Source organism: Neophocaena asiaeorientalis, unplaced genomic scaffold (genome assembly GCF_003031525.2).
Source record: "Neophocaena asiaeorientalis asiaeorientalis breed wild unplaced genomic scaffold, Neophocaena_asiaeorientalis_V1.1 scaffold24, whole genome shotgun sequence".
In the NCBI taxonomy this organism is placed as follows: Eukaryota; Metazoa; Chordata; class Mammalia; order Artiodactyla; family Phocoenidae; genus Neophocaena; species Neophocaena asiaeorientalis.
In genome coordinates, this window is record NW_020185317.1 from 3,046,270 (window position 1) to 3,059,880 (window position 13,611).

Below are 13,611 nucleotides of genomic sequence, written 5' to 3' on the forward strand. Positions count from 1 at the left end.
GCGGAGCACAGGCTAAAAATAAAATTATTTACTTAATATGTGTGATTGATTTCATGAATCTGAGTAAGATATACATATATCATATATATGTATTATCTATCTATCTATATCATGGAGGGAATCTATTTCATATTTATAGTAAAATCTTTTGAGGAGAGACACCTTCATGGATCTCTTGTGCTCCTGCATATCTTGCTGAATGTGCCTAGAATGTAAGGTTCTGACAACTCTTTACCTGGCATATTTCTCAGATCTGGATTTTCAGAGAATAACCTTGAGGAATAAGGTAATATCTGGGTCTGGGACAAAGAGGAAGCTTGCTTCTTAGGTGGTGGATCCTCAAAGGTCAGTATTCCTCAGCTGCCATTTGGACCAATACTGCTTCATCCCTATGGTACTCTGGGGCAACCAAACTATTAAAACCATGGGGATTTACCTGTTACTTATGCTGTACTATTAATATTAAGAATATGTTGTCTCTGAACCAGGAGTCTTTTTCTTCTGTCAGCACCTATAAAATACTAACAGGCTAAATTAATGGCTTGTAAATAGGCTAAAATCTAATCTGAGACCTGACAAACCTCATGTTTTTGTGGATTTTTCTTTTTCTGTAAGACTTCAGAAGTAAAATTTTACCATTTGACATTGTAATCCATGATACCGTGTTTGTTTAAATTTATGGCTCTATCTTATTAAATTTATTTGAAAAACATGATGAATACTAAAAAAATCAATATGGAATTATAACTATTATATAGCTTTAGAGTAAAATATTGTAATTTTTATTTATTCTAAATTGATTACCTACTTTTTATAATGAATTTTAAGAGACTAATGAATGAAGGGTAAAAGTACATTTTATGATAAAGGTATTCTCCACGTGGTATCTAATAAAGATGTAAATATTACTTTGTAGTTTTAGTCTCAGGCTCTGTCTTTACAATGGTAAATTATCTAGTCTATTTAATAAAATAAATTAATTAATCTATCTGGAATCTTGTTTTATTAGCCCTACAACCAAAGGTGCAAAACTACATCAGGATTTTAAAGACAGAAGTACAAGAAATATCAGGGCATAAAGAAACAAAATTGAATATATCTACAATAGGAAAATTTGTATTTTTCAGGGTAAATTAAGATAGTCACCCCACCATCCAGATGTTTTGCTCCCCAAATTCCAGGAATCAACTGTTTCATGGCTACAGTTATCGAAATTCCAGAGAAACACTCTGTTCAAAGGACCAGGAGATTGAACTAAGTTGTTTTTGAAGCCTGTTGTTTTTGGGTGATGAAAGATGGTTCCATCTACAACAACAGATTCTGACATGGCAAAAAAGATGTTTTCCCTGTAAATAGCAGTGTCTATACAGTGGCTTAATTCTTTTTCTTCAAGCAAGGAGATGATAGTCTAGATAACAATTACATACTATATGAGTCTCTTCCTCGTGAATACAGCTGATATTTATCTGCTTACAGAAAACATTTTAATTCGTTTTTGAGTAACATGATCTCCTTCCAATATCACATTACACCATCATGTTCTTTTATTCCAATTATTCTGCTTCTCAAAGTTTCCTATTATGTATTATCCTTTCTGATCATGAAAATATGCATTGGTAACATTCAAAACTCTATTTAGAAACTCATCAATCATTGTATTGAATAATAATAGGTTTATAATATTCCCCTGTGAAGTGCCATTTTCAAACATAAATTCATTAAAAATATAGTTTAAATCTCACTTTACAGAAGAGATATCAAGCCATTTGTTAATTAAGGACCACTTAAGAAAACTAAATAAGCACAAAGTGCCACAGGATGATGAAGGTACATTAACATGATGACAAGAAAGGAAAGAGCTAAAAGCATTTGTATATGACATGAATTTGAAGCTACCCAGAGAATGCATTCCTAGTAACTTAGAAACAAATCACCAGTAATGATGTTAGACTGTATGAAAAACATTGCAGGTTGTTTCTTAAAACAAGAAAAAAACTGATTTTTTTAAATAAAGATTTCTACAGTTTATAATATTGTGATATTGACTAATATAATTGTCTCCTCTCCAAACTGTACTTACCCACTTCTGCATTCATAGGCTTTTAATTATTCTAAATTAAAAGTAATGTGTACAAATGGAAATATTTACTTTTGAAAAAAATATGATATAAAATTTTCTTTATCTATACTGAGGAATCTTATTTATTTATTTATTTTACTTTTATTTTCTGCTCAGCATGTATTCACTTTTCCTCTATTATCAGTATTTAAATTTTTCTGAAAGGGATCATTATTCCTACATGTCCAGTAATATGATTTAGATAAGACTTGCTACACTTCCAGCTCCAGGCCATGGCTATCACTGTTGGCTACAGCCATGTTACTCTCTTAACTACTTTTATAAGTTAGAGTCCCATCAGAATGCTATTATACAAGGATCTGTTACAAAGATTAGAGTTTATAGATTCATCATAAGCCAATTATTGGGCTGGCCAAAAAGTTTGGGTTTTTTCCTTAACATCTTATGGAACAATACATTCCCAGCAAGTTTTTTTAAAATACAGTAGAATTCAAAAAGTGATTATATTATGTGGAAAAGTAAATAAACTAGAGTAGACAAAACAAAGGCAGAAGACCGAATACTATCTGAATTCACAACCTAAAATAAAGCTAGTGTTATCAACACAGTATAGTATTGGTGAATGAATAGACTTGAATTGTACATTGTAGACTTATAGACCCTTACATAAATGGTCAACTGATTTGATACAAATGTGCCAAGCAAATCCATGAAAAAAAAGGACATTTTAGTCAGCTAATGGTAATGGAATAATTTGATATCATATACAGTCAAGTGAACTTCAAACGTATACACTGTGCTACATTAAAAAAAAAAAAAAAACTAAACTAAAAGTTGATCATAGACCAAAATGTAAAACCTCAAATATATACCTTCTACAAGAAAACACTGAAGAGATTCATTGTGACTTTGGGTTAGGCAAAATTAAAATATTCATAAACTAGACTTCAAAATAGAAACTTCTACTTTCCCAAAGTCACTGTAAAAAAAACTAAAGTAAAGGCACAAAGAAAAAGTATTTTCAATAATTTTCAAAACATTTGTCAGATGAAATAGTTATATTCATTGCATATAAAAACTCAAAACTCAGTAATAATATTTTTAAATAACAGATGACTTTCATAAATTCTTGATCAAAGAAGATATATGAATGGCAAATAAGCAAATGAAAAATGCTCATCGTCATTCGTCACTAGAGAAATTAAAACCATGACACAACTAATAGAAAGACTGGAAGGAGAAAAAAAGATAAAGGCAATTTGACGATACCAATTGGGGAACAACATAAACTCTCCTCCATTAATACTGAAAATGAAAAATAGTATAGCTACTTTAGAAAAGAGTTTGGCAGTTTCCTATAAATTTAAACTTGCTTAAATGACGTAGGAGTCTCAAATATCTTAGATATTTGCCAAAGGTAAATGAAAACATATGTCCACAAAAACATCAGTAGCAGCTTTATTTATAAACTCCAGACCTGAAACAACCTATATGCCCTGGAACTTGTAAATATGTAAACAAACTATAGTTCACTCATATTATGGAATACTACTCAGCAATAGAAATAGATGTGCTACTGATACGTACAACCAAATCGCTGTAACCAAAAGCATCATGCTATGTAAAAGAAAAGGACCAAAACATTTATGATGTATGATCCTAATTATATGACATTTGGAACAAGCAAAACTATAGAAATAGAAAACAAATCACTAATTGCAAGGGAATGGAATAATAGAGGGTCTGAATGCGAAGGACTTAAGAGAACGTTTTTGGCTTATGAAAGTATTCTACATCATGACTGTGGTTGCAACATGACTGCTTTTTTTGTCAAAATGTATTTTTTGAAGTAAAAAGTTGACATTCACTCTATGTAAATTAAAACACAATAAACCTGATATTTTAAATAAAATTCAGTAAACAGTGAATAAAAGATCATTACCTTAGAAGATCTCAGACACACAGCTATAAATGGATTATTTGAACTATAATGTGGTAAATACCACAATAAAAGTATAAGAGCTATTTAGAAGAGGATGTAATTACATTTGTTTGGAGAAACATGGAGAAAATCTTTAAAAGAGAAAACAGGCCTTAGGTGTTTTTTCAAGAGGAAAAAATGTAAGAGAAACATAGGTAGAGGGAATAGAATTTGCAAGGACAGCAAACCCTCTTTTGAAAGATATGTTTAAATAATTACTATTATTATTAATTACTATTAATTAATAACATTAATATTATTAATTTATTATTAATAAGTTAATTACTAGTAATTGATAATAGTAGTTATTTAAACATATCTTTAAGTTCTGAGCAAATTATACTTGGCCAGAAGTGGTAGTGGGAATGATTGAGAATAGTTATTTGATAATAAAGTTTCAAGATTTTAACTGATTCTAATTTATCTTGTACTCACTTACTGTTGCTTACTAGCCTACATACATCATGGTCTTCTATAAGGTCACAGAAACTCTTTCTCAAATTAGGGTGCTTTTAGATGCTGCTCTTATGTCTGAAATACTGTTTCTCTACACTGTTGGTAGAGATAGATCCTTCTCATTCTCTACATTTCAGCTAATATCATTTACTTAGAGAAGAGGATCCCAGGGCTCTGTTATTCCCTGCTTTAGTCATTCATTTAGGTCCTTTCATAATACTTACCAAATTGTGTAATATCTCATTTGTTTAATTACTTTTTTGTTGTTGTTTTTATCCCTCACTAGGATGTACATTTCAATAGAACATAAACCATACTGGTTCTGTTCATCATTTTACCCCAAGTGTCTTGAATATGAAGTGATTAGAGCTCAGTAAATCACAATAAATGTTTAAAAAGAAAGAAGGAAGGACAAGGAAGGAGAGGAAAGGAATGAAGGAGGGTAAGAAGTAAGGAAAGAAGAAAGATGGAAGGAAAGAAGGAAAGACCAGAGAAAGGAAGGAAGGAGAGAATGAAGGACATAACAGGATTTTTGTTTTGGGCAGCCCTAGGTTTGAATTCTGATACTAATTACCTGTTAACTCAATTGAAATGATCAATTCCCTCATCTGTACAGCAGAGGCAATAATACACCTACTTAATTTTATTGCAAGTATTAAATGAACTAACACATGCAAAAACTTTCCATGCTGTCCTTTCCATAATAAACACTGAAAACTATTTTATTAAAAGGAAATTATAAGCAAAAATTATGAGGCAATGTAACTTACCATTTAAGCATACAGGCCCTGAAGTCAGACTGCTGGGGTTCAGATTCAACTTCTTTCATTTAAACTCTCTGTAATTGACAGATAATGTCTCTATCTTCATGGAATTTATACCTAGTAGAAGAGAAGAATTATAAGCATATAAATCACTAACCAATCAAATAATATATTTACAGTGAGGAGTTCTTCCAGTAAGTAAAATTAATTCACTATGGGGACTTTCTTGTTCCAGCAAAAGTATAGATGAGAAAGTTCTCAAACTCCCCTTCTAGAAGTAATTAGAAATAAAGCCAAATAAAAATAAAAGAAGAATAATAAGAAATTTGGCTGCTTTCCCAAGAAAGAAAGAAAAATTCCTAACTATAAAAAAACCAAAGGGAATTTGCACAGATAAGCAGAGATGTGGGCACATAAATTTATACAGCGCTGGTTCTGGGGATATTATCATACCAACGTTTGGGATATAATGTCCTCAAAGACAGTACGAAAAAGTCTTTGGTCCATATCATTTGTCTGAGTTTTAAATGAAACATGTCTAATGTCATAGTCTTACCACCTAATTGTAAGCAATCCTAATAATTTCCTACTGCCTAGATCTATATCTCTGGCTTAGATATTTTCTGTTTTTTTGAAGCTTTAGAAGTGCTCTTCCAAAACCCACAGGCCCAAGTGTGAGGAAATTACCAGTTCCTGGGATTAGCCCTCAATACAGAACTGATATATATATGTGTATATATATATATATATATATATATATATATGTATACACACACACACACACACACACACACACACACACACAAATATACCTAGCTCCCCTGATCCTCAGGTGGGATAACACTGTTTCTTAGAGTTGGGGCAACACCATTCCTCATTTCCTGGCAGAATCAAGTTCCATTGGACCATAGCTTGAAAATGCATTCCTGTATGGGCTGCTTTGTCTTTCCTATGACCTCTACCTGCATTTCCTGCAATGGTCAAATAAAATCCTTTCACATGAATTCCTGTCTCAGTATCTTGTTCTGGGAAAACAGAAACTAAGAAAGCCAGTAAAAGATAAACTAACGACTCATCCTGCTAGTCCAGGAAAATGAATGGGAAGTGACAAAACAAACAGGATATTTCCCTAAGAAATTTAGATAATCAAAAATCAATTTGAGAATCTATAAAATACGTACTCAATTTTCATTTTTAGAAATACAGAAAAATATTTTCACTTTTACTCATATCACTGAAACCTCAAAATTTCATTCAAAAAATCCACCACCACCTGGAGGTTAAATTTCCTTTAAAAATATTGGAAAAATATTCTCCTTTTCTTTTTGCAGAAATGATCTGGTTATTCTAAAGCAAATAAATCCTTAAGCCTGAACAATCTATCATTCTCATGTATTTGAAACCTAAATTTTAAAAATGATAATATTTGAAGAAAAAAATACATTATTTCAAAGATGCAAGTAGTTTTCTGCCTTGCAATTAAAGTGTACTTAAAAGCATTCTTGGGTTAATCCCCACTTTCTCACCTGTTATGATCTTGGGAAACAGCCATTTAGCTAGGAATTTTAAAACAGTGACTGAATTGAAAAGGAGTCATCTCAGAAAGACTCCAAAGAACTTGCTCACTCTGGGTGATGGTGTGATGTCCACTACACAGAACAGTTGTATTTCTGATTTCAGTGCCTTCACTGGAGAAATCTTTCTTGAACAAATAAAAATTTAGGTTGTGTTATGCCTACAAAGTGTTTGTTGTTCTTGTGGAGGTGTGTGCCATCTTATTTGAGGAATTTGCTAGGAAATTAAACCGAGGAGGTGGGAGGAAGAATGCGAACATTAAGTGTGGATTTAAATGTCTCCTGAGAAGAAAAAAAAAGTTGTCGTTTCTTCATTCACGATTGAATAAGGCCTTTAAGGTTTAACCAAACCTGAATCTTTTAGGACAGACACACTTGCAAAGGATGAATATCAATTGCATGTTACTCATATAAGGATGCACAATAAAGAAATTACAGCCCCCAAAAAAGAAAAAAAAAAACCTGAAGAATAGGATCACAGAATCAAAACATAACTGAAGACACCTCACCAGAAAAGATATTCAGATGTCAAATAAGACATGAAATGATGCTCAGTATGTTATTAGTTACATGCAAATTAAAACATTAATGTGATACCACTACACACCTAATAGAATGTCTAAAATCCAAACAAAGAACAATACCAAGTGCTAATCGGGATGCAGAGCAACAGGACCTCTCACTGATTACTAGTGGGAATGTTAAATGATATGGTCACTTTAGAAGACACTTTGGAATTTCTTGCAAAGTTAAACATAGACTTACCATACAATCCAGCAATCACACTCTTCCTGTATAAGGTAAACAACTTGACATCTCCACAAGCAATGGGCAATGTCTAACTATATCAAGGAGTCTGTCACCAGCAAAGCCCACTGGGATCTCTGGGTGGCGGGCGGAAATAAGATGGAAACTAGGTGATAAGGTCTCACATCTTCTTTTGTCCTTAGTCTAGTTTCACTTGCATATAGGGGGCTAGGTACAGAGGCCTCCCACCTAACATGTCAGATTAGAGTTCCCAGTACAGAACCACTGCGCCTGACACCCCAAATTGGCCGACTGCTAGCAGAATTGCAGCCGCGCAGCCCACCTCAAGTCAAGATGGCGACTGCGTGCCGTGTGCGGAGAGACTGCGCAGAGCCAACTTCAGCCTGAGTTGCCATGAGCAACAGCCTGCGCTGAACGGCATGTACTCCGCCCCTCCCTCCACTGACCAGAACCTTGTAAAACAGCCCCACCATGGCCTGTAGAGGAGAGTGTGTACACTAGAGCCTGAGCTCACACCTCTCCATTCTTTTTTTTTTTTTTTTTTTTTTTTTTTGGGACGGGGGCTCAGCGCCACCAGGGAAGCCCTACACCTCTCCATTCTTTGATCGAAGAATAAAACTTTCCTTTGCTTCTGACCAAACTCGGTCTCGTTCTGTTGTTAGGAGGACACCTGGCAGAAGGACCCTTTTTGGGGGCCTACTTGAAAGGATTGGTAACAAGTCCTTACCTTGGCATAAAGTACTTGATTAGAACTGGTAAAAGGTTTATAAAATTCTCTAGCCCTGGCTACAGATTTTCGACCTTCTTTCCAGTTTCATCAGCTATATAATCTTAATGGTAACTCTCTTAAACAAGCAGGAAATAAAAAGAAAAATCAGAATTTGAAATATAATAATATAAATAAGAATACAAATTTTTAAGTATATTGAAGAAACTTTACATCCCTAACATTTGTACCTTTGTAACTGTATTGCATGTAAAAATATTAATTGCAATTACATTGTGTTGCTATTTAAGGTGTTCAAAACATTAAAATGTGTAATTTAATAGTATTGAAATTGCCATCAAATATTCAGAAGTATTTTTTGATTAAGTAAATCAACATTTTTAAGATTTGGGGAAATATAATTTGTCAAATTCATGATTTTTTTATTACTTTTGGTAGTATGTGATTAATGAGATCAGTGTTAATTGTTTAATAATTAACAAATTGGACATTAGTCAAAGTATTTTACGTCCCATGAGAAAATGCTTTAAATATCAAAGAATATATCAAGAATAAGATGTTCATCTCACACTGAAAGCAGAAGTACTTAAAAAAAATAACAAAGTAGCAGTTTAGCAAATGTTTAGTAGCTGTATATCCCTTCACATAAATATGAATAGACAGACACACAGTTATCTCACCCTTTCCCTTCTTTTCTGTCGGCTAACATATTGCCACTTTTTTTTTTTTCAACCAAAGTTTGATTGTTTTTTTTTGTTTGTTTTTGGCCTCTACCTTGTCTTCTCAAAGTTTTCCATACAGGTTTCAAATAGGTAGACTCAGACTTGGCTGATTTCTATGGGAAGAGTCTCGTAAATGCTTTGCTCAAAAAAGAAAAAAATCATTTTATTCACTTAAAATAAAAAATATGTATATTTTAAGCACTATGGTATTTTTCAGGCAACTAAATCCTTTCCTGGAGCAAAAGATACTTTCATTTGCTTTCCCCTCTTTAAAATGTCCCAGTGGATCTTCTCACAGTATCAGGTAGAATACTTCTTTACTGAATTTACATATCATTCAACTAGAGGGAGTATTCTTTGTAGTGGAGGTAAAACATTTCAGTTTTCATTATTCTTCTCTACCTGCCATAAATATCTAATTGAATGCACTCTGTTCAGTGCGTTGCTTGAGAATGCTTCAAACATTTCTGAAATAATGTTGCCAAAGAAAAATATTAACAGTCTAGAAACTATGTGAAACTTAACTGTGTTCTGAGGAGATACACTATGTAAAAACACATATGCTAGAGGTCCATGTAATACACATGACGCTAGATACTGCATTCTAGCTAACGTTCTAGCGTAATCAAATAAATACCTTAGTTCAAGGATTTCTTTCTACTCTTCAAATAACCTTGAGAAATGCTGAAGACAACCGTAGAAAACAGTGAATATTCTCCAAAATAGAGGCCATTCTTTCAACTCAGACACCAAATTTGGCACCTAAATGCACAATTATTTCACTGCAGTAGGCCCATAGCATGAAAATGGGTATTTGCTTAGCTAAGTGTCAACAAGGGGACTCAAATGTGCAATTTACTTACACCTTTTAGATGCCAGGTTTTGAAAATTTCATCCTGAATATATTGACAAATTGTGAAGTTTTTCACAAATGTAAAGTGCTGATTTGACCAGGTCAAATATATCTTTGAGTATTGTGAAATTTTATTAAAACAACTCCTAAAGGACCAGCGTAAGGGAACAAACATAAACATTAAAATTAAACACTCATTTCAATAGTGAGAAATCTATTTGAAGAGCAGATTTATGACTTGACACATACTAAATTGATTGTAAATTACTGCACATTGTGCCATTTTATTCTCCCATAATTTTACATTGTAGAATTCAGGTCTCTTTATAGTCCCAAATTCCAAGGTAATAAAACATCAGAGCTATTTTCTCATCCTTTCATTTATTCATTTTTTTTTCATGTGCAGCACAATTCATACAAGCTGGACTGTACCCAAGTTAGAATTCCTAGGGGGAAGATAAGTGCCCTTTTTCATAATAATGGTGATGATGGTGATGGTGATGATGATGATGATAACAGTAGTAATAATGCCTTTTTTGTCTGCCCCAAGTTATACAGCACTCTGGTTGAATGATAGTGTGTGCATCTTCAGCCAAATGTGACGTTCCTTTGAGTATTGCACGTGGCACTTCAAATGAGAATTCTAACCCAGTTGCTGCTATTTGTTTAAATTAAACATTTTTTTCCCATCATTGAGGTAAAGTGGATGGGGGTAGGTGGGAGGGAGGTCCCAGAGGGAGGGGATATCTGTATACATATAGCTGATTCACTTCATTGTACAGCAGAAACTAACACAACATTGTAAGGCAATTATACTCCAATTAAAAAAAAAAAACTATTTGAAACAAAAGTTTTTTGATCCCATGGATAAATTACAGTTTTATTTATTGTGTCTTACCTACACTAATAGAGAAAAATAAATTCATTTATGATCTTATTCCAATTTCTCTACCCTACTTTCTCCAATAATATCACGACAAATAAGTATTTTTGTTGTTGCTGTCAAGGCTTTATAGGAATTTCTAATTAAAAATTTTTCTTTTACTATCTAATATCTTTTGGAAAGTTTGAAACACATGAGAGATGTGTAATTCACATTGCCTCACTATTTAAGAAAACCAACAATGCTGACCAGTATTAGTACAGGTGGTTTTAATTTTCTATGAGACTATCTGAAGGGAGAAGAAATCTGACTAACCTTGACTGAGAGCTTAATTTAGATACTTATATATGGCTATAAACATTGAGTCAGGTAGTGGAATCTACTGATTCCTTGTCAATCTGTAAGTAGGCATTTGTAGAAACCAATTTAACTAATTTTGATCAATAACATTGATTAACTTAACAATATTTAGTACCTACCCAGTACCAGAGGCTGTGCTATGCCTTGGGAATAAGAAGAAAAATAATTTGTCCATCTGGTACAAATGAAATGAAACATTTATGAAGAGATTAGTTGTACTTGAGAAAAATGTTTATTTAGGTAACTAATTGCATGTGGGGAAATGTCTTAGAAAAGATGGTCAAAAAAATCAGATATTTTGAGTATAGCAATATGTTTTCAAACATCAAGTGAATTTAGAAATGTGACATTTTTCAATGATTGTAAAATTTTTATATTTTAACTGAACCCCAAATAGTGCTACATTGATCTTAATTCTAAATTATTAGGCTTGTGAATAGTATACTTCATCTGAAATATTATACATTTTCAGATTTTCAACTGAATTTATATCAATGAATAGGACTATGGCTAAAATCAAAATTTCTTTTTAATTTGTGCTACTGCTATCAATTTTAGATATCATTTTTCTTCAATCTTATGAATTATTTTAAAAATAACCATTGATATTTTTAAGCATGTGTAAGAAACTATAAATTGGGAAAAGTAGAATATCAAATGTCTTGAAAAGTAAACACAATCACTGAGACAAATCCGAGCTATTTGGTTCTGGGAGTGTAACTGCAAGTCACAGCATTTGCCTCAAGGGACATTGGGTCTGTGACATAGGCGTTATGTCTCCTTCCAAAATATTTAGACTATAGTAAATTGACTAAGTTGTCTTTTTTATATTTCAGAATTTCTCTAAGCCTATAAAATATAAAAGGCATTTAAACTCTATTCTCAAATTTATTTGAGTCTCTTCTTCACAGAAAACATTACAAGATTAGAGACCATTATAATTTTTCAGAAATACAATGTTGGAATGATTGAAATAATTTTTTAAAATAATTACATATTATTTGACAAGTAAAATACATGTCTGATAGGAAGATGTCACCTACTCACTTAATTTTCCTTAAGAATCATAGAGAGCTAGAGTAGTAAGGAATTAGAATATTATCTAGCCGAAACTCATTTAGAATATTATCTTAGCCCAAACAACCTAAGTCTGAATCAGGTTAATGACATCGTATAAATTTTCAAACCAATAAGTACATGGTTATTATTTGCAATGTTTAGTTCACTATATTGTTGATTTTATTAATAAAGTAATCTTTTAAAAAATTTAAAGCAAATGGCAAAGTGAGTCAATTCATAGCAGGATAATATATTTACAGCAAACTCTCAAATTCTTATTTGTTGTTTTGCTGACCTTTTACTGAAAAACTTAAATTGGCAGCATCCCAGTTTTCCTAGAAGAAAATACAAGTTGTGGGAGCCAGTAAAATGTCACTGATCTGACTTGGGTTTTATTGAACCCCAAAGACATATAGTTTCATGTATTGTGAATTATTTTTCAAAACTTAATAGAAATAATAATTTGGTTAGAAATTAAATATTTGAAAAGAAAATCCTAGTCATAATTTTACCTAATGTATTTAAGATATTTTGTAATATCAAAGGAAAATCTATTGACAAAACAAGTAAAAATCTTATTTTCAAGAACTATATACTATAAATTAGGCCCTTTCTACACTTAAGAGATCACTCTGATTCTCTAGCAGGGCTCTCAATTAAGCTAAGTGAACATTGAAGGCAGAGCCCTCTTCCAATTGTTCCAAGCAGAATATCTTTGTTTTCCTCAATTGCTTTTCTCCTCTGACTATTGCCCATTTCACTGTTGTGAATACAGATTTGCATGCAGTGAAATTAAATGGAGATAAATACAACTGATATGATGAATACTCCCAAGTAATTCAGAATAGAATATTGACCAGGCAGACTAGGGAGAGGCAAAAGAAGTAAGAACAAATTATTTATATGCATTATAATAATTACATGATAGGACATGGATTAGCAGCATATTTAAAATTCATGGAGAAATATGTTCTCTCATTTTTAAGCTTAATTCTATGCTTCTTACTCTTGAGGATTCTTGCTCACATTTATCTTTTCTCTACCATATTTGATCTGTTACTATTTGTTATTTCTTCTGCTGATTTTTCTTTTTAAAAATATTCATTTCAATTTATTTTGATTCTACAGATTCTTATAATATTGTTGTATTTCTCTATTTCCTAAGACATTTTGGGGACAAATGAATAATAATAATCTCCTTTGTTTATTTTTAAATTGTTGTAAGATATAAAACAAACATACCTAACCTATGAACCTATTCAATTTCTCCAACTGCAAAATTTTATTTTGGGGTTCTACTCTTTTAGTTATTCTCTCACAAGAAATATAAATATTTCTCAAATTTCTAAGCCTTTTAAAATTTTCATTAATATTTTGGTTTAAA